Source organism: Chanodichthys erythropterus, chromosome 9, assembly GCF_024489055.1.
Source record: "Chanodichthys erythropterus isolate Z2021 chromosome 9, ASM2448905v1, whole genome shotgun sequence".
NCBI lineage: Eukaryota > Metazoa > Chordata > Actinopteri > Cypriniformes > Xenocyprididae > Chanodichthys > Chanodichthys erythropterus.
Window position 1 is genome coordinate 1,024,075 of NC_090229.1, and position 12,228 is coordinate 1,036,302.

The following is a 12,228-nucleotide window of genomic DNA, read 5'->3' on the forward strand; positions in this document are numbered from 1 at the left end:
AAATAAAGAAAAAAAATAATAAGGATAATTCATAACATCACATTAAATAATGCTTCATCATTCATACCCATAGGTGATAAAGTCTGAAGGGTGAAGATCCAAAACAACTCACGTCTCTGTAAGAGCAATTCAATATTGCCCCCTCTAGGTGGCACACTAACTTTCTCAATCCCACAAAAGCGTGGGCAGCGACTGGATAATTAACGTCTTTTCTTCTGATGGAACTCTTATGTTCACTAATTCTTTAAGTTGACATGAAGTTTTTCCAACATAGCCCAAACCACAAGGACACAGAATCAAATAAACAATATGTGTAGAGACACAAGTGATCACAGAATTAATACCAATTTTTTCCCAGTTCTTGGATGACAAAGGAATGAGGTTTTAGTTGTATTGTTGCACTGAGCACAATTACCACAGCGATAATTTCCATTTTGTAATTGACTAATTAATCTCTGAGACGAACTAGAAATGCAACTCTGAAAACGAGCATGTACTACATGATCTTTTAAATTTTTCGCTCGTTTATACACAATCAATGGAGGATGCTGGAAAATTGTACTCAGCTCAGGATCAGAAGACAACAAATGCCAATATTTTTTAAAAATTGATCTTATCAAATATGACTTAGAAGAATAGGTCGTAATAAAAGTGAAAGAATGTTTTTTTGCTTTTTTAGTCCTCTTTTTTAACAATTCAGAACGTGTCTTTTGAAAAGTGGTGCTGAATGCTTTGTCAATCCATTCAGAAGGATAGCTTCTTTCTAAAAATGTATTTTTCATAATTTCCGATTTTTCAATAAAATCTGTCAGAATAACAAATCACAATTTTGTGGTAAAAAGAAAAAAATCAGTAAAAAAAACTTGTGGTTGCTTCCAATATGGTATGATTTGAATTTGTCTATGCCTATGATAAAATTACTTTAAGGTTATAGCATCAATTAAATGCTCAGCACACTGTAATGCAGTTTGTGACAGTCACGAAATTTAATCTATTGATTCGTGTTCATGGACACAAATTTCCCTTTTTATTTTCGTGTCACTCAGCACGACTTTCAGTGTAATGTATTTCGATAGGAAACATCATTCGTGCCTGCACCACGTTTTTCTATGCCACTCAGGAGCATAGATGCTTTATTGTTTTTGTTTTTCGTTTTCATTTGTTATTCATTCTTTAAACTAGTGCTACATTATTCAACATTTAATCAGGATATTTTATTCTTGTTTTTATTGCTTTATATTCTGTAGGCTACTTACCATTGTAAACCATCATCAGTGGTTCCTTCCAGTCAAAATATAGTAAATATATTCTCCTGGTTAATTAACGAGACTGCAGAGTTGTGCTACAGCCATTGCTTCTAAATGTTGCTGTTTCTTTTCTGAGAAATACTTTTTTTTCCATTGGTTTGGTGTGTCAAATCTAACAGTAAATACTACATGAGCCTTATCAACCTTTACTATGGTGAAGACACCAGCTAAAACTACCTGAGGACCCGCCGCCGATTCTCTTTTAATGATATCCTAATCTTTGCTCAAACACGAAAGTGTGCTTAATGATTCAACAATACAATGTTATGACCATTAGTTTTAATTCTTTCTCCTTCGTGTCAGAGAAATAAAGTTTTTCGGGGATCAGTTTTGGATAGCTCAAACTTCTGTCCAGGTAAGTTATGAGACTCATAAGGAATGATCACGTTTTGCTTAAATGTTATAATTGATGCCTTTCTTTGCCATTACACTCACATGGATTACATGTTAGGGCAACAAATTAAAGCCCGACCAATGGTTCCCTCATTATCAGCAACTCTTGTGAAGTTAGGCATGCTAAATGTCAAGCAAACTTCAACATAAGCTAACTCTAGTTTAAAATGTAAGTTTTTTAGCTTTTCCAAAACAATGACGAAATTTAGGGGATATAAGCATCTCTCACTTCTGCTAAAATGGATCACGGACTTTCATGACATCACCGCAGACTTCAGCTTCTCATCAAATTTCCTGTCCAATCAAATGCTCTCTAGAATCTGAAGTCCCGCCCCCTCCAAAAAGTGGCGGAAGCAGCACGTCGGTCCTTTAGACAGACGGACCCCGCGACAGAAGTTCGGAATTCTCTGCACAGCCCCACATGATGATAACTTAAACTCAAAAGAAACCAATATTAACAGAAAGCATAGTAAACTAAATTGTGTGCACTCCAACTAGTTAACATGTACTGATATTTAATAAAGTATTCTGAATGGAAAGTAAACCGAATCTGTGTCTTATTACTGAATATATGGAAAAGGATACACAATTCATAAAATAAATGTATCGAACGATCAAAAAAAATAAATTTAAATAATTAATGCTTGCGCATGGGTGTGTGTAGTGTGTGCCTGCGTGTTACCGCTCACTGATGTGTGGCCGCATCGTGGGCCATCACATACTCCCTCCCTTCAGAAATGTCACCGGCACAACGGGAAAGGTAATCCGCCATAAGGTTTGTTTTGCCAGGGACATGTTGGATGGTAAAGCGAAAGGGTTGCATGGCAAGTTACCTGCGAGTGATTCGGCTGTTAGTGTCCTTCATTCTTTGGAGCCACTGTAGAGCCTTATGAACAGTCTCCAGTATAAATTCCCTTCCCAAGAGATAATATTTTAGAGAGTCCAAAGCCCACTTCACGGCCAGGCATTCCTTTTCCACGATGGAATAGCTGTAGCGAAAATTAACTCAAAGGGGAAATATTAATAATTATTCATAACTCATTATGATTATTAATTATGATTAATTATGAATATGCAAATCCGTTAATGAGATTAACTGGACATAGCTACATTAAAATTAATATTACAATCAGTTAACCTGTTCGTCCAGTGAACGCTCAGTGTTGATTGTTTATTAATTCTAAGAAATGTTAATTTCCTAGTTATGGAAAAATAATATTTCTTATTGTACTGTACTACTCAGAGCACGTAGTCCGGATCTATCACTTAAGAGGCAATTCATTAGCAGACGGAGTCAGAACATGTCTTGTGCACAATCTTTATTAACTAACTCACAAACACATAACTAAACTAACAAACACGTAACATAACATACACAAAGGGTCACACACACATACACAAGTCAGAATAAGTAATGATAGAGTTGAACCGGAAGAGATGCTGTTACTAGAGCTACATGAAATGTCAAAGACAATCTGGAAAGGAATCATCAGTTTCTTCAGCAATAGCAAAGGTAAGTCTTACAAATTAATACCAAATCGCTGTTTAGTGTTAAAATGTATGATACTTGCAAGATGCCCTTAGGCTGAGGAGAATCAGCTCTGCCATCTGAGGAGAGGTCTTGAGGATTCAGTCCGAAGTTATTGCCAGTCTTTTCCATGTTGGATGAGGAGCACATGGCTAGTTTTGTAGGCCGAGGCCTACAGGCCTTGCAGGCCTGGCCTAGGCCGGCCGCAAGGAGGTCCGTTCGGTCGTCCAGAAGTAAGGAACAAGAGAAGGAGTGGCACTGTTCAATCGTTTTTAACCTCTGGTCAAAGCCAACCTCTTAGGAATGATGGGGGCCAATGAGGTCGTTGTATTTCCAGGTGACACACACCTCCCCTTGGTGGGGCTTTTATGACCGAGCAAGATTAAACTGGTTGAGCTTTGAAGAAGGACTATTAATGATCCTTGTAACACTTATGTGTTGTGCAGGTATGGACATACCGCATACACAAGCATTTAAATCTGCTCGATACGAACGCACAGACACCAAACATGGCATAATTGAAGTTACCGTGCAGGTCATAACATTTAAAAATCATCAAACATGTAAATATAATGAGTACAATACAACAACAGTAATAATGGATACCATTTCCTGAGAAGGATTCATTTATAGCACAGTCTGTCTATACATTGTAACGCGGCCACTTTATGGGGAACATTTATACTGCTGTGAATTATTCTAATTAATAATAAAAGTACAGCTGTTTTGTATATATGTTTTCCCCTGTGTTATGTTGCCCGGATATGTGTTTGTGTTCCCGTTTTACTCACGCGAGACTGCTGTCGGGAAGATCCAGGGAATCCCCGTGACGTCATGGGGTTGGACAGCTGATTGTCACGTCTGATAAAAGAAGCCGGTTTACCGGTGTTCGGGAGAGGACGCTCTCATTGCTACGTGGATAACGCGATCGATCGCTCTACACACTACTTGTTTGTCATCGTCTGTGACTGATCGTCTCGTTGTGGAAGTAACATCCATTGGATTATTTCACCTTCGGGATACGGGACAGGACAACGCTATACATCGTGCTCCCGGTCTAAAAGCCTTTCCGGTGAGGCCAATTCAACACACACACGCACACACACACACACACACACACACATTACATTGGACTGAAACGGACTATTCCAACACGCATACATACATTTTTGTTTATATATATATATATATATATATTGTATATATTGTTGGAATAGTCCGTTTCAGTCCAATGTAATGTGTGTGTGTGTGTGTGCGTGTGTGTGTTGAATCGGCCTCACCGGAAAGGCTTTTAGACCGGGAGCACGATGTATAGCGTTGTCCTGTCCCGTATCCCGAAGGTGAAATAATCCAATGGATGTTACTTCCACAACGAGATGATCAGTCACAGACGATGACAAACAAGTAGTGTGTAGAGCGATCGATCGCGTTATCCACGTAGCAATGAGAGCGTCCTCTCCCGAACACCGGTAAACCGGCTTCTTTTATCAGACGTGACAATCAGCTGTCGAACCCCATGACGTCACGGGGATTTTTCCCGACTAAGGTGTTTTGTTTTTTTTCTTTCTTTCTTTTTCTTTCAACGGGCATTATAGATAGGACAAATACTGAAACAGTTGTTGAAGTTCATGTTGAGCAAACTGATGACACTGTTACACATGGAATTGTACAAAGTGAGAATGAACCAAGTGATATGGATTTTACTGCAGGCCCATTTGTGACAAGGTGTAATCCAGCTGCAGAAATATCGTCTATGATTAGTTCACTGTACATTTCTGATTCTGAACAGTCTGATGATGATGATGATGATGATGATGATAATGGTATAAGGAATGTTGATATGGCACAATCATTACACACAGACCTGGCACAATGTAAAGTGGATTTATGGGCCCTTAACCAAAAAGTACAAACTTTAGAAAAAGATTTCAAACAGTCAATGGACAGCACATTGAATAGGGAAACCAACAGGCAGTGGAGTGGATTCTAGCTTGGCAGGGTTGGAGGATTATTTTATGAAGGCACTGGAAAAATTAGAAAAGGCTGTAACAAATTGTTTTCTTAGGAGAGACCATAAATGGGAAAGTCAAATGAGGAAATTGAGACTGACTAGCACTCCCACACTCTCCAGATTACAGGCCTACTCTCCGGATGCCTCACGCTTTTCGGCTGTACGTCATCCTCAGACCCCAGTTCCAGTATCTAGGGAAAAAATTCCAGCTTTTAAACCTCTTGATGATACATATGACATTCCCCCCCTGTGCATACTAATCGTCAAAATGTGCTTACCTCTTCTGCAGTAGGGGTTGGTGCTTCCTCATTCTGTGCTCGACCTCCCATCCGCATTGAGTTCCCCTCTTTTGGCGACTCCTGTGAGACCTCGGAGGTGCTAAACTTCATAGAGCAATGTGAGAACTTCCTGGAGATCCGGCCCCTTCCTTGTGTTGAGCTTATTGGAACCTTAAGTACGGTCCTGAAGGGACCCGCTCTGAGCTGGTGGAAGGCAGAGAAGGCGAAGGTAACGGACTGGAAGTCCTTCAAAAAGGCATTCATGGCTGCTTTTCTTTCAGATGATTACCTCTCTGAAGTGGAGGAAAAGCTGAGGACCCTGGTTCAGCAGCCACAACAACGCCTGAGGGACTTTGCTTATGACTACCGGGCCCTCTGTCTTAAATGGAAGCCAGAGATCTTGGAGGAGGAACTGGTGAACCGCATCTTGAACAACATCAACCCCAGGGTCGCAGGATGCCTGAGAGGGACAGTTCACTCAGTGGAGCAACTGGTGAAGGTGGGGTCAAGAGTGGAGAAGGACTGCATGGGAGCCAAAGACTACTGGCAAAAAGTCAGCACTCAGAGCAGCAAAGAGAAGCCATACAAAAAAACTGGAGAACGTACCTTCAACAAAAACCTGGCCGGAGTAAACCTAGCCCAACCCCATCCTAGGGCTTCTCTCCTGGTTGTGCCTATAAGGGTGAATGGCAGAGAAGTGAGGGCGGTTCTGGACACAGGCAGCACGTACACATTAATGCAGGAGAACCTGTGGAAACAGTTGAAGGGGGAGACACCAGCGGTTGTTAACTCCAGTCCTCAGAGATTTATTATGGCGGATGGCACAATTCACCAATCCAGAGACCTGCAAAAGATCAGGTTTCAGTGGCATGATCAAGAGTGCAGTATGGATACTTATATCCTGAAAGATACTCACCTCGCCTTTCCTCTTATTGCTGGTCTGGATTTCCTGAGTGCCACAGGTGCTGTCTTGGAGGTGGGACAACGCAGGTATGGGTTGAAATCTGAAAAAGGATACACGTATTACCCTTTCCTGCCTTCGCTGATACCGGCAGGTCCAGCAACCTCTACAGGACAGGCTCATTCTCTTACGGCGGCAAAGCTGAATCTATACTACGCCTTACCACCTGTTGACATTCTTCCTGAGCTCACGTCATTCAACCCCGAGATCACTCAGTGGGATTCAGACAATCAGGAAGAGATGATGAAATTGATCTCCACCTGGCCACGCACTACCTCTAACACCCTGGGTAAAACATCAGTGGTACAACACAAGATTACATTAATGGACGACATACCAATCAAATCCCGAGCATATAGAGTGTCTCCTCTCAAGAAACAGGTCATAGAGGAGCAAGTTGATCAGATGCTGCAGGACGGCATTATTGAGCCATCCTTCTCACCTTGGTCATCCCCGGTGGTCCTAGTCCCCAAACCTGATGGGTCATATAGGTTTTGTGTGGACTATAGGAAGCTAAACAGCAAGACTGTACCTGACGCTTACCAAATGCCCTTGATTCATGACATCCTTGAGTCCCTTGAAGGTGCTTCTTGGTTTAGTTCATTGGATTTACAGTCTGGGTACTGGCAGGTTGAGATGGAGGAGTTGAGTCGAGAGAAGACCGCTTTTATCACCACCAAGGGGTTATACCAATTCAAGTCTATGCCGTATGGACTCAGAAATGCCGCTGCCACCTTCCAGCGCTTGATGGAGAGGGTGCTAGCTGATTTGAGGGGGAAAATATGCTTTGTCTATATTGATGACATCATCATCTATTCAACGTCACAAGAACAACACATTCAAGATCTCAACACTGTTCTACACAAACTTACCCAAGCCAATTTGACGCTGAACATGAAGAAATGCCACTTCTTCAAGCGCCAGCTCAAATTTTTAGGCCATATAGTATCTGAGAGCCGTGTGGAGATTGATAGAGGAAAGACCAGGGCCATTGATGAGTTCCCTCCACCACAAGATCTCAAAGCCCTTCAGAGGTTTTTGGGCCTGGCAGGGTGGTATCATAAGTTCATTCCCCACTTCGCTGACATATCTGCTCCCTTGAACCACCTCAAAAAGAAAGGAGTAAAGTGGGAATGGACTCCAGAGTGTCAGGCTAGTATGGATGCTCTTAAACAAAGATTACAGAACTCACCGGTATTGATACAACCTGACCTCAACAAAACTTCATCCAAATCCAGGTTCATACTGATGCGAGTGATGTAGGACTGGGGGCCATCCTCACTCAACACTCAGATGAAGGAGAACAGGTGGTGGCGTATGCATCACGGACCTTAACAGGGGCTGAGAAGAATTACAGCACTTCTGAAAAGGAATGTCTAGCAGTGGTTTGGGCTGTTGAAAAGTGGAGGCATTACCTGGAGGGAGCGCCTTTTGATGTTTTCACTGACCACTCAGCACTCTCCTGGGCATTCAACTGCCCTAAAACCTCCTCCCGACTAACCCGCTGGACACTCCGCCTGCAACAATTCAACTTTCAGGTCCATCACAGAAAGGGCTGCCTCAACTTGGGACCTGACGCTTTATCCCGGGTCCAGGAGACGTTTTCTACTGATGATGCCCCATGTCTATCCATGTCTTTGCAACATTCGTCCACATTACCCCACTCTCTGGAAGAAATTGCTCAAGCCCAGCGTTTAGACAATACCATCACTCACCTGCAATCTGGCATCAAACCTCGATCAGTCAAGGAACAGGCCATCACCTTTGAAGACCACCAGGGGGTATGGTACCGCAAGGTTCCTTTAAGAAATAAGGGAGAGAAGTATCAGTTGGTAGTACCATCCTCATTAACCACTGACTTCATGCATTATTACCATGATAATCCCCTAGGTGGCCATCTTGGACAGTTGAAAACCCTGCTGAAAGTCCTAGATGTGGCATGGTGGCCATCCGTCAGGAAGGATGTGTGGCAGTATGTCAAAGGCTGTGAGGTATGCCAGAAATATAAACCCAGCAATACAAAACTGTCTGGATTTATGCAGAGTTCACCTATCACAGAACTGGGATACATGCTGGGAGTGGACCTAATGGGACCATTTCCCAGCAGTAAAAAAACAGAACACTTACCTTCTTGTCATTGTGGATTATTTCACTAAGTGGGTGGAAATGTTCCCATTGAGAGACGGCAAGACCCAGAGAATAGTGAAAATACTCAGGGAGGAGATATTTACCCGATGGGGGGTGCCCAAATACCTGGTGTCTGATAGGGGGCCCCAATTCACTTCCAGCCTTCTGGGCGATCTGTGCAAGACATGGGGTTGTGTTCAAAAACTAACCACGAGCTACCACCCACAGTCAAATCTAACTGAGAGATTTAACAGAACGATAAAGACCATGATTGCTGCTTTTGTGGGTCAACAACATCAGACCTGGGACCAGTGGCTGCCAGAGTTCCGCTATGCCATCAACAACGCCCAACAGGAAACCACAGGAAGGACACCTGCTGAGCTCATGATGGGTAGGCAAATTCTGGGACCACTGGAACGCCTAATCCATCGGCCACCTTCACCAGATCAAGCTGCATATTCCCTGGTGGAAAGACAAAACATCATGGCGGAGGAGGTGAAAAATAGAATGAGGAAGTGTCAAGCCAAACAAGCTAGGTATTATAATTACCGTAGAAAAAATGCGCAGTTTCAATCGGGTGACCTGGTTTGGATTAAAACTCATCCTCTCTCTAGTTCATCAAATAAGTTCTCTGCCAAGCTAGCGCCCAAGTGGGAGAGTCCAGCTGAAATAAAGAGTAAAACAGGGCCAATAAATTACACTGTGTCCTGGGGCAACCCACCTAGAACAGACGTATTAAATGTGGTAAACCTGAAGCGTTATTATGGACGTTCTCCTCCGATGCCGCTGGCTGGGGGGGGGGGGGGGATTTATGTAGCGCGGCCACTTTATGGGGAACATTTATACTGCTGTGAATTATTCTAATTAATAATAAAAGTACAGCTGTTTTGTATATATGTTTTCCCCTGTGTTATGTTGCCCGGATATGTGTTTGTGTTCCCGTTTTACTCACGCGAGACTGATGTCGGGAAGATCCAGGGAATCCCCGTGACGTCATGGGGTTGGACAGCTGATTGTCACGTCTGATAAAAGAAGCCAGTTTACCGGTGTTCGGGAGAGGACGCTCTCATTGCTACGTGGATAACGCGATCGATCGCTCTACACACTACTTGTTTGTCATTGTCTGTGACTGATCATCTCGTTGTGGAAGTAACATCCATTGGATTATTTCACCTTCGGGATACGGGACAGGACAACGCTATACATCGTGCTCCCGGTCTAAAAGCCTTTCCGGTGAGGCCGATTCAACACACACACGCACACACACACACATTACATTGGACTGAAACGGACTATTCCAACACGCATACATACATTTTTGTTTATATATATATATATATTGTATATATTGTTGGGGTTGTGGTATATTTATGTTTCTTGTATAATACACTTTGGTTTGACATTTATTCTGTTTATTTTGTGGAGTATTTTATTCAAACACGTTTAAAATAAAGGGATTAAGAACCGGTTGACGTTGTGTAAACTGCCTTATATAGGCTGAGCGTTACATATGGTGGCCCGTACGGGGAACGTTTAAAGATTTTATACGCTGTGTTGAGAAGAGTGTTTTAAGATGACGACAAACCAAGTTAATGCTGCTTCTTTTAATACATCTGCTGGTTTCAATGATGAACGGGTTTTACATCATTGTGAATGTGTACAGCTTCGAGCTGAGGTGGCTGCTCTTAAAAACATTGCTTTAAAACTGGAGAAGGATTTTAAAGACTCTGTTGAAAGTAATCTTAACCGTGAACTGTACTTTAGGGAGGCTGTGGATTTTAAATTTGAGAAAATGGAGCAATCTATAAAGGATGCTGTGGCGACACTAGAGAGAGAGGTCATCGACTGTTTTAAAAGGAGGGACAAGAAATGGGCAAAACAGCTGGAACAGACAAAGGATCCAGAAACCGCCATCTCCCCTCCCACTGCGACGACCAGCCCAGTGCCTCCCATGTCGACCCCTGGCTTTCCTCCGACCAACAATCCCACTGCCTCAACCACTTCACGGACAGTCAACAGAGCAACCGATGGAGAATTCTGTGCCACCATTACAACTGGGCCAGACTTGGACACCATCTTCTCCATCCTCCCCTTCTCCAGAGAGCAGCTCATCAGCACACAGGGTGTTGACGACACTCTCCAGAGACTTTCCATCTCTCCCTCCACACCACCAACCGACGGGATCGAAGTGCGGGACCACCAAGGTGTGCTGTATCGTCAGATCCAGAAGGGGGACGGCAACATAAAGATCCAGCTCGTCGTCCCCAAGGCCCTGATCCAGCACTTTCATCAAAAGGCCCCAGAGAGACACCATGGGCGGCTGAAGACCCTCCTGAGGATCTTGGAGGTTGCCTGGTGGCCTACGATCCGCAGCGACACCTGGAGATTCGTCGGCGACTGTAAGTCGTGTGGTGTGGAGTCCAAGGAGTGTGCCGTCATCAACCCCAGCAGAAAACCACCTCATCATACACCTCGTCACCGTTCATCATCAACATCACACACCAAAGAGACCCACAAGCCGGATAGGAGGAAATGCCAGGGGGAGTGGCGTGCCAGGAAGGCTGGATGCTACAGGACCTTGGGAGGAATGGCGTCACCGACCCAAGGACATCCAGGCTGGTATCTGTTTCCACCTCTCTCTAGTGTTCCCATAGATTCCTCCGGAAGACTAGTGCCTCTGTGGGAGGGCCTAGTTTTATCTAATTTATTAAGACATTTTAAGACACACGTTCGAGAGGATACCCACTACATGGACAATGGTTGACAGTACCTTTTAAGGACTAGTTTCTTTCCCGAGGTGACGTAAGCTAAGGGGGGGGACTATGTAACACTGTCACATAAAATACATGTTTTACCGCTCTATTTATTACAATGATTTTATGTATAATAGAGTTTTAATTGGTTTACATGTTTTTTATAGTCCATTTTATTCCTCTTAACTATTTAATGTGTGTATGTCTTTAAATGAGTCTGGGTCTGCCTGTCATGTGACTGATCACATGACAGGAATAAGGAAGTAAGCCAGTACAAAGGAGGCACCATGACAAACAATCAACCCCATTACAAACGTGATCACCTGTGAGCTGGACTGTGCAGTTTAATTTTATGGACTTGCCTTTTCAGCACTTCACCACATTTTCACTTGGATTAACACTTCCATGGACTTTGTATATACACCGGTGGACACTTTCACATTGGGACTTTCAGCACGCTACTAGGACTCTTAAGGACTGTTTTAGGGTATGGTGTAAACGGACTCCCAACTTTTAACAGCCTAAGTTTTTCTAGTTTTATTGTGTTGTTTTAAGTTCCATGTGGAAATTGTAAATACACTTTATTTATTCACTTCATTTCTGTTGTCTGTCTAATCTTTTTAAACACTCTAAACCTCTCACACAGTTTAATCTGACCCCATTTTAATACATGTAAAATCGACCGATAGGGCCCATCGTTACAACATTAATGCCATAGAGTCTGTGTTCTGTGTGGAAAATGCAGGGAAAATGCAGATTTTCTGTGTCTCTTTTCTGCTCTCCATGCGGCAACCACATTCCTCGGCGCAATAAACTTGTAACTGAGAGCTTCCCGGGGGATTGGGACAGACCCCAGAGTGAGCCTAAAAC